The sequence below is a fragment of the Humulus lupulus genome, chromosome 9, assembly GCF_963169125.1.
Source record: "Humulus lupulus chromosome 9, drHumLupu1.1, whole genome shotgun sequence".
Classification (NCBI taxonomy): Eukaryota; Viridiplantae; Streptophyta; class Magnoliopsida; order Rosales; family Cannabaceae; genus Humulus; species Humulus lupulus.
Window position 1 is genome coordinate 111,231,322 of NC_084801.1, and position 26,562 is coordinate 111,257,883.

A 26,562-nucleotide genomic window follows, 5' to 3' on the forward strand; every position below is an offset into this window, starting at 1 on the left:
GATTTTTTTCCTAATTCTACAGTTGTTTTTCGTTGGGAAACTGTTTCTGACCATTGTTCTTGTATCATTTCTACCACGTCCTTGGAGAATATGGGTGTTAAACTGTTTTGGTTCTATAATTTTTGGACAGAACATAAGGATTTCAAAAAGGTGGTTCTGGATAGCTGGAGGAAACCGATTAATGGGACTGGTTTGAAGGTTGAAGACCATGAGGCTTAAACATAGATTGAAGAGATTTAACAAGGATAATATTGGAGATTTAGGAGTGAATTATCAGGAGGCTAAGGATCATTACCAGGAAGCTCAACTCCAAGCTCAAAAACATCCCGGGACCCTGTTTTTCAAGAGATTGAAACGGCTGCTACTGTAGCTTTCAATATTCAGGAGCAAATGTACCATAGTTTTTTGGCTCAAAGAAGCAAAATTACTTGGTTACGAAAGGGAGATATGAACACCTCTTATTTTCATGCTTGCTTGAAAAAGCATAAAGAAGATAATAGAATTGCCACCTATCTAACGGAGCAAGGTAGATTGATTGATAATTTTCCTGATGTGGTATCTCATTTCTTGGATCACTATTGGAAGTAATTCCTTCTCAGTAGTTGCATAATTTAATTGAGCATAATCAAGGTTTGACTAGCATAATAAATTGTTCGAAATACCTTGTCAACTCGCTATCCAAGAACTGCTCCTACTGCATAATCACTAGCATCACACATTAATTCAAAAGGAATTTCCCAATATGGTGATACAACAATTGGAGCAGAGCCTAATTTTTCCTTCAATGTATTAAATGCCTTTAAACACTCAGAATCAAAATTGAATACCACACCATTCATATGTAAGGTAGATAAGGGCTTCGAAATTTTTGAAAAATCCTTTATAAACCTCCTATAAAATCCAGCATGGCCCAAGAAGCTTCGAACCCCTTTAACAGACACTGGAGGAGGTAAATTTTCTATTGTTGATATCTTGGCCCTATCTACTTCAATTCCATGGCGTGGAATTTTGTGGCCCAAGACTATTCCTTCTGTCACCATGAACTGACATTTATCCCAGTTTAAAATTAAATTTGACTCCTCACATCTTTTCAAAACCCTTTCCAAAATGAAGTAAACATCCATCAAAAGATGGTCCAAAAACTGAAAAGTCATCCATAAAAATTTCAATACCTTTTTCCACCATGTCCGAAAAAATTGACATCATACATATTTGAAAGGTGGCAGGAGCATTACATAACCCGTATGGTATCCTCCTAAAGGCAAATGTTCCATAAGGGCATGTGAAGGTAGTCTTTTCTTGATCCCCCGGTGCTATAGGAATTTGATGATCCGGAATATCCATCAAAGAAATAGTAATAAGGATGGCCGGCCAATCTATCGAGCATTTGAACGACAAAAGGTAAAGGAAAATGGTCTTTCCTAGTGGCTTTATTTACCTTATGGTAATCAATACAAATTCTCCACCCCGTCTCCGTACAAGTTGGAATAAGTTCATTATTGTTGTTTTTAACCACCGACATGCCACATTTCTTTGGAACTACCTGGATAGGACTAACCCAAGCATTGTCACATATTGGGTAAATTACTCCAGCATCCAACCATTTAAGAATTTCTTTCCCTGCCACTTCTTTCATTGAAGGATTTAGCCTCCTTTGAGCATCAATACTAAACGTACTATCCTCCTCCATTAATATACGGTGCATTACTGTCAAAGGACTATACCCTTTATATCTGCCAAAGTCCATCCAATTGCTAATTTGTGAGCCCTTAATACCCTCAGAAGCTTCTCTTTTTCAGTATCAGATAAAGAAGATGAAATAATAACTGGAAGAGTATCATTCTTACCCAAATAAGCATATTTTTGATGATCAGGTAAGGTTTTTAATTCATGGGCTGGTGGTTTCTCAATGGATGGAAAAGGTCTCTCAGGCACTTGCCCTAATTCCTCATATTTCTTTTTATATATTTGCCCTGATGAATTCAACCACTTAACATACTCACTGGCTTCAGTACGATCACACTCTTCAGGACTTTCTATCATACTCAACTCCAATGGATCTTAATAGTCTCAACCCCTTTACTTGGTTCCTCCAATACCCTAACACAAAAGCAACTGTCACTAGCTGAAGGATATTTCAAAGCATTGAAAACACTAAAAATGACTTTATCTCCTTGTACTCTAAGCCTTAATTCTCCTTTCTGAACGTCTATTAGTGCTTGCCTAGTGGCTAAGAATGGTCGTCCTAATATAATAGGCACATCCTCATCTTCCTCCATATCTAATACAATGAAACCTGCTGGAAAAATGAACTTATCTACCTTTACTAGAATGACTTATATAATACCTCGGGGATGTGTTAATAAATGATCAATATATTGAAGAGTAACAATAGTAGGTCTAGCTTCCCCCAAACCAAGTCTTTTAAATACAGACAGTGGCATTAAATTTATGCTTGCACCTAAATCCCATAAAGCTCTCTCACAAAGAAAGTTTCCAATAGTGCAAGGTATTAAAAACTGCCAGGATCTCTTAACTTTTGAGGGAGCTTCTTTTGAATAATTGCACTACACTCTTCAGTTAATGCAACAGTTTCATAATCCTCCATTTTTCTCTTATTAGACAATATCTCAATCATAAACTTCACATAACTAGGCATTTGTTCTAGAGCCTCTAAAAATGAGATGTTAATGTGAAGTTTCTTTAATACTTCAAGGAATTTGGGGAATTGTTTGTCAAGATTAGCCTTTCAAAATCGTTGAGGATATGGAATTTTTGGTGTAGGCTCAAAGTATTTTTGTTTTTATGTTTCTAGAAGGTCTTCAGTAACCTCCTCCTGAATTGGACTAGTAACTTGTTGCTTCTCTGTATTCTTCCCTTTCTCTTCCACTGTAGGTCCATCATACTTAGTCCCACTCCTCAAAGTGATAGCTTGACATTGTTCTTTAGGATTTACCTCTGTGGAACTAGTCAAATTTCCTTGCTGTCTACTATAAAACATTTAGGCCAATTGACCTATTTGTGTCTCCAAACTTCTTATGGAAGACCTTGTCTTTGTCATAAATTGATTTAATTGGTCTGGCTCAATTGTTGGTGGGTTCATTTGAGGAGGTGTTGGATGAGATTAGCGTGGGTTTGGATCATAATATGGTCTAGCATGTAATCCATAAGTTGGTTGATGAGGGGGTTGTTGACGTGGCTACTGTGGATATTGTGGTTGTAACCCTTGATTATTTTTCCAAGACACATTATGATGATTTTTCCAAGTAGGTGTATAGGAATTTGAGTAAGTGTTGGGTGCAGGCCTTGAAAAATTACCTATAACTTGTGCATGTTCCTAAAGCATATTGTTTACATATGTTGAGCAACTAGCTGTGCTCGGGCATTGTCCATAAGAATGAGGTCCTCCACAAATCTCACAACTCATGACATTCTGTACTTGCATTGCTTGCGCGGTGAGATTAGTTTGCTGTAGTTGTTTGGTTAGAGATGCTACTTGAGCGGTCAATAGCGCAATTTAATCAACTTCTAATACTCTCGCTACTTTCTTATTCTCTCGCTCAGTAGGCCAATGATAATTATTCATAGCCATCTCTTCCAATAGCTCATACACTTCATTAGCGCCTTTTCTCATAAACGCTCCCCCAGATTCTGCATCTATAATTGTTCTTGTATTTCCCCCCAAACCATTGTAAAAAGTATGAACTAACAAACACTTCACTATTCAATGATGTGGGCATCTCCTTTGCAATTTCTTAAATCGTTCCCATGCATCATATAAAGACTCCCCATCTAGTTGATGGAAGTTGTTAATTTCTCCTCTTATTCTAGCTGACATGGCAGGAGGAAAATATTTACCAAGAAACTTCTGAGCCAAATCTTCCCAAGTAAGTTAAGAGTTGGCTTGTAAAGAATTCAACCAACTCTTAGCTCTGTCTCTTAGTGAAAATAGGAATAGTCTCAATCGTACAACATCGTTACTCACCCCATTCATTTTAAATGTCGCACATAACTCCAAAAAGTTTGTGATATGTAGATTTGGATCCTCATTTGGTAACCCTCCAAATTGTACACAGTTTTGCACCATCTAAATAATTGACGGTTTTATCTCAAAATTGTTAGCCTCAATAGTTGGAGGAGGAATACTTGAATGTATCCCCGTAACAATAGGGAGTACATAATTCCTTAATGGTGGATCGGCTTCAACTGCGTTACCCATATTTGCATTATTGTTGACAACGTTATTTGCATTCTCAACCATGGTAAAGTCCAGCCTTTTCTTTATCTTTCGATTCTTTCTACACATTCTCTCAATTTCAAGATCTATTGGTATGATTTCCTTTTGTTTATTTCCTCGCATATACCAACAATTCTTGAAACACAATGTAGTCTTGGTCCAACTAAATGTTAAACAATAAATATAAAAAAAATAATGTAAATACCAGTTTAGAAAAATAACAATTAACTATGATATTGGAAATTAAGTCCCCAACAATGGCGCAAAAATCTTGATCATGAAAATATGTATATATGCAAGTGCACACAATCGATTCAAGTAATATATGATAAGTAAAGTATCGTTCCCTCGAAGACTATCTTCCAAGTACCACTAATTGTTCTTTAAATTTCTATTTGGCAACTAAGAATTTGATTTTTAAATTTTATTTTAAATCTGAAAATAACTTTAAACAAAAACAACTAAATAAATTATTTAAATCACTATGAAAAAGACCTAGGGTGTTAATTTCATCAACTTTTCATTTTACTAATTTTATTAATCAATTCTAGATTTCTTTCTTCCTATTCTAATAGCAAGTTAACATAAATTGATTCCTATTCTCTTTCAAGGTATAAGATCTCAACCTATATGCAAGTTTTCTACATCCCTGTGATAAACTTAAACATATAGAAGGCCTTAAGCATAGAAATCTAATTACTACACAAGCCATACAGGTACTTTCATCCATATATGCAACCTATGTCTATATAATGATAGCATATTCAATTCTCATCTTTCGAATTTTGAATCAAAATCATTAAATCAAGCAAATAGTGAATCAAAATCATTTACTAGCATTAAACACACATTATATAGATTAGAATAGAGAAGAAAAATCAAAAGAATATCATAATTCAATTAGATAGAAATCCAAGTGACTACATTAAACCCTAGATAAAAATTGTTTAGTTCATATCAAACATGACTAAATCAATAAAATAATAATTAAAGAACATAAGATTCATAAACTTAAAGAAGAAAGAAAAATATAAAATTGCAGAATTACTAGCCTAAGAAACAAAATTTGTCTCTAAGACGTAATTAAAAACTGACCTAATGACTAAATACAAATTTATATTAAAAAATTACAAGAATCTGTGTTTTTTCGTATGCGGGCCGCGACTTGGCCTTCTCTAGGTCGCAGCCTGTGTTTGTTTTGGAGCCTTTCCTTCTCTTGTAAAGTCTTTAGGCACCGCGACTCAAGAATCTCAAGTCGAGGCCCGTGTCTGAGTTTCCCCTTATCTGAGCCTCTATTTCCCTCTTGAGTCGTGACTTGTAAGCCCAAGTCGCGACATTAATTCCTTCCAGCAAGCATATGCTACTCTGACTTCACCTTGAGTCGCGACTCATATATCCAAGTTGCTTGCGACTTTAATTCAATTTTTTCTCAGATTAGATCTTTCAGCTCATCTCTTCATCAAAAACCATCCTTTAAGAATCCTTAGTATCATTTTTAGCCCAATAACCACCAAGAGCCTCGTTTTTCCACCATTTTCGCTTCTTTTTGCATTTTTCTTGTGATTCGTCGCACCATCCTATAACAAAGACAAACAAAAGCGTAATCTTGCACAAAACACACATAAAAACTCAAGATTACCACAGAAACACCTTCTAAAATGACCCTAAAATGAAGTTATCACAGGCCTTTCCAACAATCCGAAATACACTGTAAATAGGTGAAGCAATCATGATTTAGGATCTCATTACGAGATCGGAGTCGGCTCCTACAAGTACATTTCCTTTGAGAAATTTCCCCGGCACTACAAGAAAAACTGCTTTCAATAAGACCGAAAAAGTATTATCAAATATATACCATAACATTTTTTGATGTGTTAAAGAAAGCAGTGTTATAGTAGGTGGAAGCACTTTGAATAACATTTTTCCATAGTTATAGACATGTGTTATGGTATCATTATGCTATTTATAAATAGATTATATAACAATTTTTTGTACTTATAAAGTAGTGTTATGATACACTTTATAATAACACATTTTCTACATTATAGAAAATAGTTTGCATAACATAATTTTATGCTTATAAACCAATGTTATTGGAAAAGATACAATAACACTTTTTTGTATTATTCTAATATTTGGATAAGCTTGAATTATTATTATATAACACTGTACATTATAATTATTTTTTATTGCTTTAATTCAAATCCACTTCATTTAATATACTCAAAACACCCTTAAAATTGTACAAATATATTTTTGAGGACCGGTACAATTTAGGAAATGTATACAAAGTAGGTAGAACACATTCTTTTATTCTATAAACTTCAACCATAAACTTTGTATAGCATTGCTCCAAAGAAAGACATCTCAATATACCTGGACATTGCAAAAGAAAAAAGTCCTTTAATCATTAAGAACATTAGACTTGTCAAAGACTAGCTTATAAACAATCAATCAACTACAAAATGTCAGAAATAGAAGTCATGCTTACAAGTATAATGTCTGAACTGACCACTAAAAAAGGCAAAGACATTCCACAAAACCGATTTATTAGGGAGAGTAGACTAAGAAAAAACAAGAGCAGCCTCATACTTAGAATAGTCTCATATCTTCAATAAAACCAATAAGCAAAACCATAAAATGAATGACCATCACCAACATAAATAACTATTCAGGGAATGACCAATCATATCTCATTCAGTAACTCCATTCAGGTAACTTTAGCAAACCAATATATATATATATATCATTTTACGAAAATTTTATACACCTACACAAGAAAAGACAAAAGCAGCAGTGAAAATTAGATCCAGTACTAGCATTCCAAAATAAAAAAACAAACAATGCTACAAAAAATGCTAACTAAAAGGTTATCATAGTCTACACATAGGCCATTAGTTTTACTTGGTAAAATGGCTAAATGAATAGAAAAAGAGAAAATAACCCAACAACTAAACACAGTTCAATTACAATTAAGCTACTCAACATATTTAATTGTTTGTACCAAGATTGTATCTCTAGGTAGACAAGAACTAATTATATCTCTTATTAAGACTATTGGATCTTTCTCTTGCCATTGATTAAATATGGTAGTGATTTCTCAAATATTTGACTCAAAAGGATTAAAAACAATTAATCAGTTAGGTCAATGTTTAAAAGGAAAAAAAGAAAGACTGCCACTTAAAAAAATCCACAACTTAAAATATAACAAAATCTCAGTCCCATAAAAAAAATATTTCAATGCCCAAAAAAGTGGCAGAGATTAGCTAAGCTACTAATTAATCCCAATCAAATATTATAAAATATAATTAGGTATGCAAGCTATGAATTAATTAAAAATTCAAAAAATAAAGGCAGAGAATAATGTATGACATACATATTGATATGTATATTCCAGCATGACAGTGTTTCAATGCAAGACATAAGCTAGTTAAAAGTGTACTTATAATGGAATATGAGAATTCTCACAAGAATACCATGATCTAGGGCTCGTGGAAATTTGAACTTACAAAAACCAAACACATCAAAGTTAAGTCAAGACATAATACAAACCCAATATCTCAAAGCTCAAACGTAATGTGAAAAAATAGATAAAAGTGAAAGAGGCAAAAAAATAAATACTATGAAGACAAAATATATACACAAATATCAGATTTACAGTTTTTCTAAATCTGATGAAATAGAGGGGAATCCATAACAGCAAAAACATACCTAAGTACAAGATCTGTGAATTTAATGAAATTGCATGAGCTTTTCTGCACCTGCAATACAGGAGACTTGAAACTATCCTTAGAACACTTGAAACTATTTGCTAACTAAATTATAGTTTGGTTTTGCAATTCTCAACCAAACTTGTTTATTCCCACCATCATAATTAGGATGCAAGTTAATGATATAGCAAATAAAAAAACAATAACATTTTCAAGCAAAAGTTTGTGCAATCTCTTTGACTTCGCTATCAAGGTCCTTAGTGCAGCCAGTACTTCCAACTACAGTTAAATATTGAAAGAAATTTGAATATAAACACAAACATAAATCTAAAAGGCATTAAATAGACCTTGTTAAACTAATATTCTTGAAGCAAACATAAGTGCAAAATAAAGAAACAAACATAAGCAAAAGAAAAGACAAAATAATAATTATTAGATATCCACTTATAAACCAGCTATACAATAGTCAATTACAAACTAAAATGACATTTTGTTAATAAATTAATCAAGAAGAACATTCCGTAATATAAAAGTAAAAATCAAATAAAACAAACATTAATATTAGATATATGTTACTAGAGAACATAATATCAACACAATTAAAATAACCTGAAATATTATTTGTTTTCCTCACCAATAAAAACTCAGGAGCGATGAAGAGGATAATCAAAATTGCAGGTGGTGGGTATGAGGTATGCGCAGCACAGAGTAGAAATCACTAGTAAAAAATATATTATACTTTTTTGAACAAAAACAAAGCCTATATGACGCAAAATTATACTATACTCAAACTAAGATAAGAGCAAATGAATATTGATTTTTAAATTTGTTTACCAGACTATTTGATGCAAAAATAGAAATACCAAATAAATACACAAGATGAGGAAAATTAATCACCTAACTTAATGTTCATTATAAACGAACTAGCATCTTCCCATTCTTTCAAGGATGTAAAATTTGAGAAAACTAAAAAACAAGGTTCATGCATGCATTAATTTAGAGTTGTTCAACTTATTCTTCAATATGAAATTAACTAGCAAATGAGGTAACTAACTAGGCATGGAAGTTATAAAACTTAGTTGGATCTATCTGTAGCTTTTGATGGGCACTAACATAAATTTTGTTTTCCATTTAGGAGTTTGTTGCTTAATGAAAACAAACAAAACTTGCATAATTTTTTTCAAAACATATTTGCCCTCTAGAACACTACTTTTCCTATGATATATATGTTATAACTACTACAACAATTGCTGCAGAAATAAAACATATAGCACAACAGAATAAACCATCAAGAGTTACCCTATAAGTTTTATCATTTGTAGCAAGAAATCACAAAAGAGAAGCCTAAAGCCGTAAGAAATGGATTCTCACTGTCACATGTATTAACCAATAGCAAAAGATGTATCACTAATGACAATTAAAACATAACTAATGGCTATGTCTGGTAAAAGCTTGAACTCATATAGTACAACACTCTAATAAAGTCCAATAAATACTTCAAAAACTTACATCAAACGCTTTACTCCAAAAAAAGGTATATATATAAATATATATATATATATAATGTTAAGTTGTTTATAACAACTTCAATACATGCAGCTTTAATTATATAAATCCGCATACAATGTATCTCAAGAGTTTTCTAAGAACTTTGAAAGCACAATTAACTCATTTTCTGAATTTCCTATTTCTTATAACTCAGTTTTTAGAATTTGTTTCGAGAGAACAAAGCCAAACACTCCAAGTTGTTTATATTTCCTACCGTAGTCTTCACAAACTCCCAAGCTTTTCTCTCATATTCCTTTGTAGCTACACAAAAGTGACATAACCATCTATTAATACCAAGTAAAATAATTCAAACAACACACAGTAACTTTTCTTCCTTATATCACCGCAACACACAAACAAATTTTTCAGAACCTACTTCTCTAAGACACACGAGTTTTCATCCTTCCGTTATCACCGCAACACACAATTTAAATCTCAGAACCTACTTCTCTACGGAAGAATATTTAAGATATTCAAATCCTCTAACATTTGTATGATATTAATAAAAGAGTTAAGATAACATACTTGCATACCTCTTGCAATTAATAATCAAGTTAATTAACTTTACAAAATCAAAACTGGTTTTGGGTGATTTTCTTCGTAGTAGCATATCAGAGAGAGAAAAATAAAGTTAAAACTAAAATAAAATGAATGAAACCAACAACAAAAAAACACACATATATAGCATTGATCATCCATATTAGACACTCAATGTATACACGTGAGGCAACTTTTTAGAAGATAAAAAAAATTGTACATCTTAAAAAAAAACCAAGCAAACTGGCAAGCAATTCCTAAAGAATTGCATTTTAACAATAATCATTCACCCCAAAAATATTTGGAACTACAAGTTGCATATATATATATATATATATATATATATATATACAAGGTTTTAAAAGGCGAAATCGCGAGGCGAGGCGTTTTCTCTTAGTACCACGAGGTGTAAGCCTCGAGGCGCAACGATGCATACGCCTCAACTATAAGAACAAATAAAATTTAAAAAATATAATAAAATTCATAAAACATCCTAAAATTCATGAAATTTCATAAAATTCATAGAATTCATAACAAAGAACACATAAGTCCATATCAAAGTCATAAAAGTACTAGTTATATAAGTCTTAAAATCATATAGATAAAATGCACTAATCGGTAGATGCTGCTGTGAGATGATGGTAGAGAAGAAAAGTGTGAGGGAGAGAGCATAAAATGCATGAAATGTGTAACAGCCTTTTTGTTATGGTTGTCAAAATATGTCTGTGTTGTTTCATCTACAGAGTTTGTTGATCAGTCTTTGAATTGATTTTTGAATATGTTGTCTCTATTCGTTCTACTTAGTCTCGAGTTTCATCTACTGGATGCTGTAGATTAATGAGTACACGTCAGCTTGTGTCAGTATATTTGGAAACATGTTAAATCTGTTTAGCTGGTCGTTTTGTTAATCAGTTAGGTGTTAGGGTTACTATAAATATAATAATCTGTTCCTAACAACCTAACTCTTTTTCTGTTAGTTGTTCATTTTGGTTGAGAAAACAGAATCTTGTTTTTCTCTCGTCTTTCTTTCTTTCTTGTGTTTTTGCAGGTTCGCCATTGTTGAAGGGGGAGCTTGTTGCAGAGCTGTGGGAAGTTCTGATCTGATTCGAAGGGAGTTCAGATCTGGCTAGTAGAGGGGTTCAACTAGCGTGCTCAAGGGGATCTTGAGCGTTTTTTAATCGAGGGATTCGATTCATAAGTTCCAAGGGATTTGGAAATTGTTCTTGAGTGGTTACTCAAGTTTTTAGGGTATTCTGTAATTTTAGAAGTGTTAAGACATTGATTTCATTTTGGAACTAGTCATTGTACTTAACATTTGATTTGTTAGTAAAAGTTACATCTTACCCGACCCAAGCACTAGTCGGCTGGAAATCGTTCCAGTGCAGATGAAGCTTGTAAAATTCTGAGTGTGATTTTACTTTGCTTTAATTGTCCATTACATTCTAGTAGAATAATTTCTTGATTCAACAAGTTAGATTTTGCACCTTCAAATTGGTATCAGAGCCATCTGATTCTATGAGAATCAGTGATTTCCTGGGGTTCTATAAGGTGCCTTTAACCTAGCTTGTCCTTCACTCGGTTCTTGTTTCTGTTTCTTGCATTTATCTACTATTGAACTTTCTGTTGCGACTAACCCTCTTGGAGTTCCATCTCGAAGAGTGTCACCAGTTTGTTTGTTTGTTTTTGTGTATGATGGAAATGTTCAGGGAAGGAGGTTCTACTAGTCGTCCACCTATGCTAGAGGGGGCCAACTACCCTTACTGGAAAACGAAGATGAGAGCTTTTCTCAAGGCAGTGGACGAAAGAGTGTGGATGGTTGTTGAGGAAGGTTGGACCGCGCCAAGGGACAGAGATGGCAAAATCGAAAGAACCAAACCAATGAGTGCCTGGACTCCTGCGGAAATTGAGCTGGCTAACTACAATTCCAAGGCCATGCATGCGCTGTTCAATGCAGTTTCCACCAATCAATTAAAGGTGATCGCCAACTGTGAGGTTGCCAAGGATGCCTGGGAGAAATTGAGGATCAAGAACGAAGGAACTGATGCGGTAAAGAAGTCTCGGCTTAGATCTCTTGCAAAGGCATTTGAAAATCTGTCAATGGACGAGGATGAAACAGTTGCAAAATTTCATGCTAAACTCTGTGACATCTCTAACGAGTCATATGCATTAGGAAAGACGTACTCCAATGCAAAATTAGTTCGAAAGGTTTTGGGAGTCCTCCCACGGCGTTTCAAGTCCAAAGTTACTTCCATTGAAGAAATGAGGGATGTTGAGACATTGGATCTTGATGAGCTGATCGGATCATTACAAAACTATGAGATGACCTTGAAGAGGTGGAGCAAGAACAAGAAGCCAAAAGATTCTGAGAAGGATAAACCAGAGAGTGGAGGGGCGTTTGTTCACAAAGAAGAAAAATCCAAAAGTGTAGATCTGTCTGGAGACATGTCTGATGAAACATTCGCTCTGTTGACCAAAAACTATGCCCGATTCCTCAAAAAGAACTTCAAGCAAACTAACTACGGCGGGAAGGAAAATCAAAACAGAAAGCAGTTCTACAACGGTCCCAAACAAGGTCAACAACCTGAAAAGAAGAATCGTGGAATCAAATGTCGTGAGTGTGAAGGTTTCGGTCACATTCAAGCCGAATGTGCTAACACACTTTAAAAGAAAATGGCGTTGGCTGTAACTTGGAGTGACAGCGACGAAGATAAAGAAGAAAACCGCAGTGGCGATTCTGATGGAGAAAAACAAATTGTGGCATTTATGGCAAGAAGCTCAAAATCCGAAACCTCAGAGGATGAAGAATCATCTGGGTCCGATGAGGAGAGTCCCCAGAAACAAGAAGCGTATGAGCAAATGTTTGCTCAGTGGGGGTACATGGCAAAAAAGACGAAAGCCCTGGATGACCTTAACAAAAAGCTTGAAGCTGAGAAACAAGCTCTAGAAATCCAAGTTCAGCAGCTCAATAAGCAATTGGATGAAAAAGAGAGTGAGATTTACAAGATCACAACTGAGCTTGTCCGAGCCAAGCAATCGTTAGAGTTTATTCCTCCTGGTACAGTTGCTATAAATCAGACGTTACAGCTTCAGAAGCCTTATTATGGTGACAGAACCTCAATTGGTTACAAAATGTTATACAAAAAGGGAAATGATTTGTCAATTGAGGAGCCATCGTTCGTGACAGCCAAATCTGATCCCAGCAGAGATGAGCCTGTAGGTAAGGCTGATGCAACAGATGTCAGCATTAAGGACAACACTGGAGGAAAACATATTTCTGGACACAAATCCGCCCAAGGTAGCAGGTTTGTCCCCATCTACCACTTCTGCAATAGACGAGGCCACATTCGTCCCAAGTGCTACAAATTACAGAACTATATCCAGCTCTTTGTCTAGCGAAACACAATATTTCCGGATAAGACATCAAAAAGGGATGAGCGTTTCAAGAGTAATAGAAACGTAGCTTTGGTGGCTCATACATCTCTTGCTGCGTTCAAAGATGATATGTGGTACTTCGACAGCGGTTGCTCGCGTCACATGACAGGGAATAAGGAGATCCTTATGAATTTTAAGGACTCAAGCGAGGGACTAGTCACATTCGGAGATGGAAACAAAGGACAGATTCTTGGTAAAGGAGAGCTACAAATCCCGGGAGTCGGTCCACTATCAGAAGTGCTCTATGTGAAGGGGCTCAAGGCCAATCTCATCAGCATAAGTCAGCTTTGTGACGCTGACTATACAGTAAGTTTCTCTAAAACTTGTTGTTTAGTTTCATTTGATGGGTGTTCCATTTTGACAGGAAACAGGACAGCTGATAATTACTATGCATTGTCCACTCAAATCAAGTGTCAACGGGTGTTTTTGGACAAACTTGATCTGTGGCACTATCGCTTAGGACATCTTAACTATCGAGATCTCAACAGAATTGTGAAACGAAGGGCAGTAAGAGGGATTCCGGAGTTGAAGATTAATCGTGACAGACTTTGCGGACCATGTCAGCTCGGGAAACAAATTAGAGCCTCACATCCACCAGTGAGTGCTCTTGCAACATCCCGGGTACTGGAATTGCTTCATATTGACCTCATGGGGCCCATGCAGAATGAAAGTTTAAGCGGCAAAAGGTTTGTCATGGTCTGTGTCGACGACTACTCTAGGTTCACATGGGTGGCATTCATAAAAGAAAAATCAGATACCTTTGGAGTCTTTTCTGCCTTATGTCTACAACTCCAGAATGAAAAATCAACAAAGATTGTCAAAGTGTACAGAATCAGAAGTGACCATGGAAAGGAGTTCGAAAACAGGTTGTTTTCTGATTTTTGTGATCAGCTGGGAATTTTGCATGAGTTTTCAGCCCCAAAAACCCCTCAACAGAATGGGGTCGTGGAACGAAAGAATAGGACGCTTCAAGAAATGGCAAGGGTGATGATGGAGGCTAGGAAAATAACCAAAAGGTTCTGGGCTGAAGCTGTGAATACAGCTTGCTATATCAATAATAGAGTACATCTCAGGACTGGAACTACTCAGACAGCCTATAAGATTTGGAAAGATAAAACCCCAAACCTAAGTCATTTGCATATATTTGGTTGTGCGTGTTATGTGCTGAAAGATCATGAGCACCTTGGAAAATTTGATTCCAGAAGTGAGGAAGGTATCTTTGTTGGGTATTCGACCAACAGTAGTGCTTATCGGGTGTTTGTCAAACGGACTCATTCGGTGATAGAATCTATAAATGTCAAGTTTGATGATCTGGAAGTGCAAGAAGCGTCCCTAGAAGAAGAAGATCAACCTGTGCTAATCAGTCCTCCTGGAAGTATTCCTGGTCCTTTGACTCATCATCAAAATCCTACTTCCACCACAAATACTGATCAGACTGTTTCCACTGAGGACCTCCAAGATCCAACTGATCCAGATTCTGCAGTCACCAGTAAGCAACAATCCTCAACTGCTCATGCCAAGCTATACAAGAACGGACCACCTGCCTGGATTCAAAAAGCTCATCCACTAGAAGTAGTCATTGGAGATCCAAATGAGACTATGGTCACACGAAGGAAAATTACAAATTTAATCGCTTATGCTTGCTATGTTGCTTTACACGAACCAAAAAACGTGGCTGAAGCTCTCTTAAATGAATACTGGCTAGCTGCTATGCAAGATGAAATGGAAAATTTCAAAAGACTTGGTGTTTGGTTCTGGTTCCTTTACCGGATGGTGCAAATGTGGTAGGTACAAAATGGATCTATAAGAACAAGTCAGATGAGTTTGGAACGGTTACACGGAACAAAGCAAGACTGGTTGCTCAGGGGTATAAGCAAGTCGAAGGTATCGATTTTGACGAGACATTTGCTCCTGTGACTCGTTTGGAATCAATTCGTCTCTTGCTGGCTGTTGCAAGTCATCTCAAGATTAAACTTCACCAAATGGATGTCAAGAGCGCTTTTTTGAATGGAGTCCTCCAGGAAGAAGTTTATGTCAAACAGCCTCAAGGTTTTGAAGATCCACAGTTCCCCAATCATGTGTACAAACTCAACAAAGCTTTATACGGGTTAAAGCAAGCTCCACGGGCATGGTATGACCGTCTTACTACGTTTTTGATGTCACATGGGTTCTCTAGAGGAAGTGCAGACAACACCCTGTTCATCAGGTACTTAACTGAAGGTATATTTGTGGCTCAAATATATGTGGACGATATTATTTTTGGTTCAACTTGTGCAAGTGAAATTCCTAAGTTTGTTGCCCTCATGACTAGTGAATTCGAAATGAGCTTAATTGGGGATCTTAGCTACTTCCTAGGACTTCAAATCAAACAATTAGAGACTGGTATTTTCATTTCTCAATCCAAGTATACCAGAACCATGTTAGAGAAGTTTGGTCTAGGAAATTCAAAACATGCACATACACCCATAGGCACAACTACTAAGTTGACCAAAGATGAAACTGGCGAGTCAGTAGATCCAACCATGTACAGGAGTATGATAGGTAGTCTCCTTTACTTAACTGCCAGTCGTCCAGATATTAGTTTTAGTGTTGGTCTGTGTGCCCAGTACCAAGCCAATCCTAAACAGTCCCATCTTACTGCTGTCAAGAGAATTTTTAAATATTTAGCTGGTACAATAGATTTAGGATTGTGGTATTCATGTGATACCACCATGTCCTTGGTTGGTTATAGTGACTCTGACTTGGGCTGGCAGTGTAGATGATAGAAAAAGTACGTCAGGGGGATGTTTCTTTGTAGGAAATAATCTCGTGTCATGGCTAAGCAAAAAACAGAACTCTATCTCTCTTTCCACAGCCAAAGCCGAGTATATTGCTGCCGGTAGCTGAGTAATTTGGCTGAACAAGATGCTAACAGACTATGGTTTTTCCCAAGATTCTTTAGTCCTTTTCTATGATAGCACAAGTGCAATAAACATGTCCAAAAATCCGGTCCAACACTCAAGAACCAAACATATTGATATCAGGTATCATTTTCTAAGAAATATGGTTGAGTCTAAACTGTTATCCATCTCTCATGTGCCTACAAATGCACAACTGGCTGATTTATTCACAAAGGCTCTTGATGCAAAAACCTACATTCATTTGAGACAAAGTATATGTATCTGTACCATCTGAGAGTTCTCTTGTTTTGTCTGATCACATTTTTTGTTCTATAGACTCACAGTTTTTATTCCCTGCAGTTGTGGTTTCTGGTTTAGTGATTTGGTCAAAGTTCAACCTTATCTTGATCATCTAAACAAAGATCTTCAGCCTAGTTCTTCTCAGCTAAAAAGGCTACCTTATCTAGATGCAATGGGAAGAGCTGCCTTTCAGTAAATATGTACCTCGGGTAGTTTGCTCCTTCCACTTGGTACATGCTTGAACCTAAGGAGACGGCTACATCTCTAGATAGGAGTGAAAGTCGTAGCTGGTTGCTTTTAAAAAAAACTCAGAGTGAAAAAAATATAATAAAAGAAAAATTTAAGAGAGAGTGAGCTTTCTGCTTTATGTGCATCAAAGCTCACATGAGGACATCTTCACACACACATGAAGAATTCTGGCTGAGGGTCTTCTGTTTCCCAATCAAGAGTAAGGTATGTGCTTTGATATTCTCTATAACCTCAGATGTCCTATGTTGCTTGGGGATAATACTGTGATGTTTATAGTATTTTTGGGTGTTTCTCAATGAGCATTCTCATATTGATCAGGCATGCAATTTTTTTTAACAATGTCTCTTTTTGCATCAATGGTTTTTTGTGTGTGTTCATTGCCTCATTTTTTTTAGTTCCGATACTCAGCTTAGATTTGTCTTAGTCTCATTGGTCATACACTGATATCATTTTTTTTTTATTGAGTGTGGGTTCTTTTACTTGAGTTGCATGAGTGCTATCAATACATTTTTTTTTGGGATTACTGTAAGTCTGTTGAGTTCTCAGCATTTTAAAAAAATTACAACATAAAAGGGTAAATGAGTCATTTCATTTTCTTTTGTGTTCTCGGCTTTATATTTCAAGAGTCCTATTCATTTTCCCACCTCATTTTTTTTCTACAGTCCGACTCTTCTACTTCTTCTCAGTTTTTTGTTTTACTTCTTCAAAAAAAAAAATGGTCAAAACAAAAAATGCCAATTGGCCTCTCCTTCCTCTGGCGTCTTCTCCGTCTCAGTCCGTAGGCCTTGTTCCTGTTCGGCCGTCGCCTCTGTCACCCACGGCGTCGTCCCTTTCACCCACGGCGTTGCCTCAAGTCCGGTCACCCTCCCCGTCATCCTCCACACCCACGGGTTCGCCTCCCTCACCCAAAGGTATGAGCTCTCCACCTACTTCACTTCCTAAACGGTTTACTAGGTCCTCTCTTGCCTCATCCAGTCCATCCACCCCACGGTCCTCACCCAATCCCTCCAACCCTCCCACATCCAAACCCACCCCATCATCCAAAAGAAAATCACCTCCGTCTTCCCCAAAGTCTCCACCAAAGCGTCCCAAGAAAACTTCTAGGGTTCCAGCTACCTCTTTTCCTCCAACCACTACCACTCTTCACCATAGTCAGCCTACCCATCCTTTTTGCTCGGACCATAAACTACTGCGATATAGGGATGAGGTCTCTCAGAGAAAATTATGGTTTGAGTACAATGTTGTTATTGATGATTTTCCCCTCCATAAAGCATTAATAGAGTCTCAGGGGTGGCTCAATACAGTTACAAATCTCACACCACCTTGTCCGACTTTGGTCCGTGAGTTCTATGCAAATATAGATAAAAGGATCCTTAGTGACACAAGTGCTCTCAAGTACCGAGCCTACATTAGGGAAAAACGTTTTCCTTTTTCTCCCTCAATTGTGTCCAGGGTGTTGTCTGTTAGAAAAGAGCTGTCTCCTGCATTTAATCCTCAATTTACACCATCTAAGCTAGAAATGGGGGTTGCTTTGACTGGTTCTGCTTCTTTTGAATGGGGTAATGGTGATTTGCCTGTTCCTGCGTTATCTCATTTTTACAAGGTGCTACATCGCATTGCTTTAAATAACTGGTTGCCGAATACTCATACCACTTCAATCACAACTGAGATTGGTAAGTTCTTATTTGCTGTTGGTACTGGGGTCTCGATTGATTTACCTACTCTTATTTTTGGAAAGATTGTTGATGCTGCTTTAGCCACGGGAACAAGGAATGTTCTCCCGTTTCCTTGCTTGGTTCATCAAATCGCATTAAGAAGTGGTCCAACATTGACTCTCCATGATGTGCCTTCAGCTGTTCCATCATTTGGCAAGTCGTGTAAAGCTCTGAAGTCTAAACAGGTTCTGCCTACTGCTTCGTCACCTCCAGATCCATCTTCTCCACCTCCAGGTGCATCTGGCACTACGATCAAGGGTCTTGCTCCTTCTAGTTGGCAAGTTCAATTTGTAAATCGGTTTGTAGCTTTTGAAAAGAGATATGATGAAGATCAGCAACGACAGCGGGCATTTGAGGTATCCCTGTCTCAACTGGTGGATTCTCTTCGAGAAACTATATTGTTGCATCTGTCTAAGTCACGGGCTTCTCATCCTGAGTCTCCACTGGTTTCTGATAACACTCCTGGGGTTTCTGAGGCCACTCCTGTGGTTCCTAATGCAGCTCAAGTTGCTCCAACTACGACTTTCATGGTTCCTGTTGCAAAAGCTTCCCAAACTCAGGGGGAGTGTGTTCCATCTGCCTCAGCTCCTGCCCATCCAGTTGCTCCTTCTCAGGGGGAGTTATCTTCTGCTGCTCATGGTCCACAGATTCAGGGGGAGCGTTCGTTCGACATCACTCCAGCTGCTCTGAATTCTGACGGTGTTCCCAAAGTCTTTATGAGGCGTCTTCCCAAAACTTGTTCTGGTCGAAAGAAATATGATCTCTGAAGGGGGAGAGTTTGAGAATTTTATGTTTACTTTTGCTTAATATTGTATCAAAGACTGCTCTTTTTGGTTCCTGTATTTCTCATCTTGCTTGGATATTTTTTTTTTTAATCTTTTCTGACAGAGTTCATTTTATTTGTGCAAGATTGAGTTTTTATGTATCTGTTGGTTCTTTTTAGTGTTGCCTTGTTGGCTGTTTATCAGTGATCATATTTTGCCAAGGGGGAGATTGTAACAGCCTTTTTGTTATGGTTGTCAAAATATGTCTGTGTTGTTTCATCTACAGAGTTTGTTGATCAGTCTTTGAATTGATTTTTGAATATGTTGTCTCTGTTCGTTCTACTTAGTCTCGAGTTTCATCTACTGGATGCTGTAGATTAATGAGTACACGTCAGCTTATGTCAGTATATTTGGAAACATGTTAAATCTGTTTAGCTGGTCGTTTTGTTAATCAGTTAGGTGTTAGGGTTACTATAAATATAATAATCTGTTCCTAACAACCTAACTCTTTTTCTGTTAGTTGTTCATTTTGGTTGAGAAAACAGAATCTTGTTTTTCTCTCTTGTCTTTCTTTCTTTCTTTCTTGTGTTTTTGCAGGTTCGCCATTGTTGAAGGGGGAGCTTGTTACAGAGCTGTGGGAAGTTCTGATCTGATTCGAAGGGAGTTTGGATCTGACTAGTAGAGGGATTCAACTAGCGTGCTCAAGGGGATCTTGAGCGTTTTTGAATCGAGGGATTCGATTCATAAGTTCCAAGGGATTTGGAAATTGTTCTTGAGTGGTTACTCAAGTTTTTAGGGTATTCTGTAATTTTAGAAGTGTTAAGACATTGATTTCATTTTGGAACTAGTCATTGTACTTAACATTTGATTTGTTAGTAAAGGTTACATCTTACCCGACCCAAACACTAGTCGGCTGGAAATCGTTCCAGTGCAGATGAAGCTTGTAAAATTCTGAGTGTGATTTTACTTTGCTTTAATTGTCCATTACATTCTAGTAGAATAATTTCTTGATTCAACAAGTTAGATATTGCACCTTCAAAATGAGAGAGGAGAGAGCTTCTTGCGTGAAAAGGAGAGAAATGAAGAGTGTGAGGGAGAGCTGAAATGAGATGATGGAGAGATGCTGCTATGAGATGATGGAGAGAGGGGAGAAATTAGGGGAGATGCTGCTGTGAGATGATGGTAGAGAAGAAAAGAGGGGATTGCCGTGAGAAGGTTAGGAAGAAATTAGGGTTTTTTTTAACTTAAAATCTGATAAAATAAGTCCAAACTTTAAGCCATTTAGTTAGAAGAAAAGCCCAAACCACTATTTTAAGAAAGCCCCACGTGTGAGGCAATAAAACAGCCAAAAAGTGCAGAAACATGAGGCATACGCCTCAGTCCGCCTCAGCACGCCTCGCCTCAGAATCGTCCACCTCAATCCGCCTCACTGCCACTCTATGAGGCGGCGCCTCAAAGGCGTTTTTTTACCGCCTCGCCTCAAGGCGCGCCTCGAGGCGTACGCCTCAACCGTTTTTTAAAACCATGTATATATATATTAAGTATTTGTTGCATTTGATATGTCTGCACTTAGAACTGAAGTCATATAACTCAACAACCATCAAAAGAGCTTCAAATGTATTAGAAAATGAATTCAAATGTGAACCATAAAAGTTTAAATCAATATTGACTAAACTGTACCTGCTTTGGCCAAAACAAGTTAATATATTTTGGAAAGAGTGGTGATATAGACAGCAAAGCACCTGCAGAGCAATACCAACAAGAGATATATTAACTAGAGAAATGCAATACATCCATGAACAAGATACAAAATTCCTATAAATTAGTATAATGTAATAAAAGTAGTACACTTTGATTCATATCATTTTACTAGTAATTCAGGTTGTTGAAAATATTTTTCTTATTAGCATAAAAATACCATTCGATAAACCTAAAAGTAACATAATAAAATTGACCCACAATTTTGCATACAAACCAAAACCAAATTAAACTTCGGACTCAATTTCCAAATCACAAAGGCTAACCATTCTGACTCATCTTACCTCCTTAAGAACTCATTCACAGCCTATAACAATAAGCTGCAATCCATCAAAATACATAATATTTTAGTAACAGTTTCAAATCTAAAGAAATAGAAACATAAGTAAAAAAATCAAATAAAAGAAATGAGATAACAATTACTTGAGCTCTGAATTCATCAGCAACTTCTCTCTAGGAATTCAGCCAGGAGCTCCCTCTCCAACGAGGTATATTGTTAGAGAAGTGGCATCACAACGAAGCCCAATCCCCAATGTTCTCTGTAATCTTAGCAAAGGGCACAAGCCTCAAATTTGACTAAGCAGAGAACTGAAAAACAGAAAAGCAATCATTATTTTAAATGAACAGAAAAACACAAAGCATATCTTAAAATTAACAGCTTATTATCATCCATCACTATGAAATATATATATACACACTTGAATTGGATGAGCACCCATTTACACAGCAAGGACCATCTCATAGAGTTGCAGAAACATAAATCTTAAACAATCAATTCCTTAGACTCTTTACATTTAATTTAAGATAAAGTTCCTAAAAATAAATGCATAGAAGATAAAGTTCCTAAAAATAAATGCATAGAACTAATAGTCCAAACTTTGAACTTTAACATCTAAACATATGACAAAATTCAAAGAATAATAATGCTTACACAAAGAGATTAAATTAGAAATAAATGCTCCATAATCATACTAAATGCAAATTGACATGGTACCTTACTCAAGGGACAAAAACAAAATATCACTGAAGGAATTGCAGAAACAATATGGTGAAGCATACATATATTAAAAATAAAAAAGCCACATAATTATGAATTCTATGCAAGTCCAGCATTTTAACAAAATGATAATTAGAAATTTTTCAATTGCTTAAACTTAAAGAATACATTGTTGCAGGTAAGGCCATTGAACATGGTAAAAAAAAATCACAGTTTGGAAGAAAAAAAATAACTTAGATATTATTTAAGTAAGAAAATGATGAAACTATTAGACTACAATTAAACACAAAGCTATGCTTCAATTAAAATAAACACAAATTGAAATATTAGTCATCGTGCAAAAAAAGAAATCATCGAGTAAATATATAAATATATATCCTATATATGTCTCAATTGATTGAACCCAAAACTCACCATTTTATGTTTATAAAATTTAAGCTTCCCAAAATTTCTACACGTGAATCACATCATCATCATTATACTCATTTTTCATTGGAGAGAGGATAGTATAAATTAATAGAGTCATAATAATACTATTTATATAAAGAAACTTCCAACCAAGTATCCCTTACCTGCCGAGCCTTGCTGTTATTGTTGTGCTCCCTGTCAAGAAAGTGATGCTGACTCAACTCCAAAGGTCTAGACCTTGTCAAAAGTAATATTATATATAATTAACTCCTATGATGAGCTACCAATTATATATAATATCATTCATTATTTATTTTTATTACACTGATTATCCTAAATCTCAAGTTCTTCCTGCAAGAATTATAGAGCAATAAAATTATTACATATTAAAACAATGTCAATTGTAACTTCTTAGCCACACCAATCAATGATTGAAATTCTATGTCCTCAGCTTTTCTAGGAGCCAGCATAAAATAAGAAAACACATGATATAAGAAACAGAGATGCTATAATAAAATCAAAACATATGCAAAAATAGTTCAAAGCAATTAGCAAAATGTGATGCCTACTTATGTTTCTCAAATATAGTAGTTCCCAGATAAACAACAACTATGAATGCAAACAAAAAAGACACACCCATGCAAAATGTAATATCAAGATTCTCACCATGACTAGACAAAATATATAATAGTCTCCCAAGATTCTCACCAATCTCGATCACTACCAGTGCCTAAGAGTACCCCAAGCATTTAGTCACTCCCATGATCAATAGAGATTCACTTGAAAGAAAAAACAAAAAACCCCAACTCCATAACAAGTATTATACACGCTATAGCTTAAGGTATGGGATAAGTGAATAGAACATAAACCAATGCTAACAGTTTTTCTTTCAAACTAATAACTTAGAAGTGGCTAAGGATCACACCAATTCCTTCATTAGAAGACCAGTGATCACAAAAGAATAATACTTTTTTAAATCTGTTAGATTTTAGTGTTGTCCTAGGTCAAATGACACTGATATAATATATATCTATAATAATTTATTTTTCAGAATTAAGTTACAATTTTATCAAAATCTCTTCAACAGATGAGTGAGAGTGCATATACATCAAAGATTTCTTGAGCAGCAAGTTTTAAACGTTTAGTATTACAATAAAGAACAACAAATTAAAAGCTAAGCTATATATTGTATAATTAAATCATCAACTTATTTATGGTCTAAAATAACATATGTAATATATATATATATATAAAAAAACAGAAGATAATAGAAATGGAATAGAAACATGACTAATTATCGTTTTATATATTTAGTTAACACAAGTATGCCATTATAATTTTTCATTTAGAATGTAATAATTAAAAGACGAAACAAACCGAAATCTATAATATTATCTAACGTACTAATTCATTATTAATGACAAGAACTAAAGAATAGACTAATAATTCAGACTACAATTGAAAGAACACCACTAAATTAAGCTACCCTTGATTGATCTCACTAGCGTTATTCTATCGATCGAAATCTCTCTCCCTGGTGGCGATTTATCTCAATCACTATTCCTACAGTACATTCCGCCTCAAAGATTTACACCGGAAAATCAAGACAATTGAGTCAGGCCCGGTGATTGAGACGGAATGTACTATAGGCATGGAGATTAAATAAATCTGAATAAACTTTTGGTTAACATTTCAAGAAGTAGCAGAGGTTAGGACTGAGGTGAAGATGAATTCAAGAAGGTGGAAGAGGTTTATTGAGATGCTTCGAAAAGGATAAGAGAAATTATTGAGGCAAATTTTCAAATATATGGAGTTTGATTTTGGGAAGTGATCAACATCTATTTATAGAAAAGAATATAAGACATAATTCCCCTCATTGCTCGATTTTAAAATTTAATTTAACCTTAGTTAGTTAATTTGATCATGGAATATATATATATTGTCTCGGAAATTGGAGGGTTGCCAGTCTATATTTTAGCATAGAGTATTTTTAGAAGGCAAAATGCAACATGAATTGATTGATATATAAGCAAGACTCAAATGTAGATAAAACTGGTAATCTTCTTTTTTATCAACACAACTATAGAAGCCCACCGTGTAAATTATTGAGAAAAAAATTCACTGGAGAATATGGAGGAAGAGGTTGAAAAGAATGCTCATGTTGTAAAAGCCATGAGTTACACTCTGAAAACTTTTATGTTGAAGAAACTTTAGGTTGCCCTCAAATCTAAAGAATTCAAAGTCTATCACAAGTATCTATTATCGACAAAAAAAATCCAATTTAAATTCAGTAGTTATCAAATATTTTCACTGCCATAATCATAGCTGCCACTAAAGCTGTGGAAGAGGCTCCTTGGTACAGGTGTATTATGAACCTCTCAGACAATCATATATGTGTGATCTACTTGGTTAAGAACAACATCCCCCTTTGTCATGAGCCAAGAAAACTTTTTAAAGCCAACTATATCTAATTGTGATACATTAGCATAAGATCATATTGACATAAGTAAGTTCATACAGCAGAGATTTATGCTGAAAAATCTCCAACTCTCTCAAAGTTCAAGCGTTACTTGGACATTGTAATTTTCAGCAGGAAGAATTAAATAAAACTTCTATTAGGGGCATGATAAAGTAGCAACCGTGAAGAATGTTTAAAGAGAGTTCAAGAGTTAGTTATGTAAGCTAATTCAGTGAGTGACAAAGAACTAGTGTAATCTGTTGAGATCCAAGTCCAAGGAGCACCCAGAAATTTAAGCAAGCGTGTGAGGTAAAGATGATATCAGAATATAAAAATGTATTCATGTAAGTTTTAAAGAGTGATAATAAGGCTTTAATATACAAAACCACAAGAACAAAGTTAACATGACAATTAGGAACCGCCCATCACAAACCCAGGTTCCCTCTATGCAGACATTTTACAACAAAGCAAATATCCAAATAAAAGGAAAAAAAATTAGGTCTGCATTAATTTTAATCGAAGTCAATCTAAAAATAAATCAACACAATAATCGAACCCACAAAATACCTTTTGTTGCAGCAAATCCTCGTCGACCTCCCCGCCGCACGCCCAAAGTCGCGAGCCCCCACCATCCCGTAGCACACCTGCAACAAACAGAGAAAGTGCGAACGAGAGAGTGTATCAGTGAAAGAAAGAGAGAGCGACATAGATAGAGAAATAGAGCTACCTCGAGCTCTCGGAGGGTTGCGACTTCCTGTGAAGATGGTGGTGGCACTGCCTTCCCGTGGCTGAGTGTGACGGTGGCGCTGCCTTCCTCCCGCGCATTGGAGGGAAGAGAAGTGGAAATCGTGGCTGACGAGAAGTGGAGTTACCGTTAAAAGGGCCTTTCTTTTTGTTTTTGATGAGAATATTTTGAGTTTGTTTTTGCTTTTGTTTTTTTTTTTTTTTTCCTCCATTTTAACTTTACAGCTTTCTAACTTTTTAGGTTGCGTTTTATAATATATTTCCAATCAGCTTATAATTATGTATTATAGAAAGAGGTATTTAGTGTAGTGCCTAAATAAGTGAGGTAGGATCGATTTAGGATGATGTTGCGAGAATTGAGTTGCCCCTAGTAGTCCCTTCTTCTCTTTGAGAAATACCACTAATCGTGAAACCTGCCTTATAGTGTGATTAGCAATCCTCAGATAACCATTTACAAGATTGGACTTTTCAAATGGTCTAAAATATGCCCTAAATGGGTGGGGTATGCTCTATTTAGGATCTTGTTCTGCGCTTTTAGTCGGCACCTTGTAGTTCCTTCGATTTGAGAAATAACACTAATCGTGAAATGTGCAATATAGGGTGATCGTATATCCCGAAGACCCCGTTACAAGATCATACCTTTCCAATAGTATGAAATTTACCCAAAATGGGTGAGGTAAGTTCGATTTAGGTTCTTGTTGTGAGACTAGAGTCGACCCCATGTAGTACTTTCTCTTTGAGAAATAACACTAATCGTGAAACGTGCCATATAGGGTTATATTCTTTCTTGAAGACCCCGTCACAAGATCGGATCTTTCCAACAGTC

The 26,562-nt window shown here is 35.9% G+C and overlaps 1 long non-coding RNA gene and 1 other non-coding gene across 5 annotated transcripts; one reads left to right on the plus strand and one right to left on the minus strand.

Annotated features, from left to right (window-relative positions):
* Positions 1-3,722: 3,722 nt before the first annotated feature.
* On the plus strand, positions 3,723-3,829 carry LOC133802800 (small nucleolar RNA R71). The gene has a single exon (XR_009877546.1). It is a non-coding gene; the product is annotated as a small nucleolar RNA R71 (small nucleolar RNA).
* A 1,297-nt stretch (positions 3,830-5,126) lies between these two features.
* On the minus strand, positions 5,127-26,258 carry LOC133801714 (uncharacterized). Of its 4 annotated transcripts, none has more exons than XR_009876920.1 (8): positions 25,720-26,258; positions 25,560-25,636; positions 22,699-22,771; positions 21,553-21,717; positions 21,414-21,449; positions 21,052-21,113; positions 7,949-9,756; positions 5,127-6,613 (listed from the first exon to the last, which is right to left on the minus strand). It is a non-coding gene; the product is annotated as an uncharacterized LOC133801714 (long non-coding RNA). The 4 variants fall into 4 exon arrangements; XR_009876921.1 differs by having other exon boundaries at positions 7,949-7,998; positions 25,720-26,176; XR_009876922.1 differs by having other exon boundaries at positions 5,127-8,226; positions 25,720-26,175.
* Between the last annotated feature and the right edge of the window lie 304 nt (positions 26,259-26,562).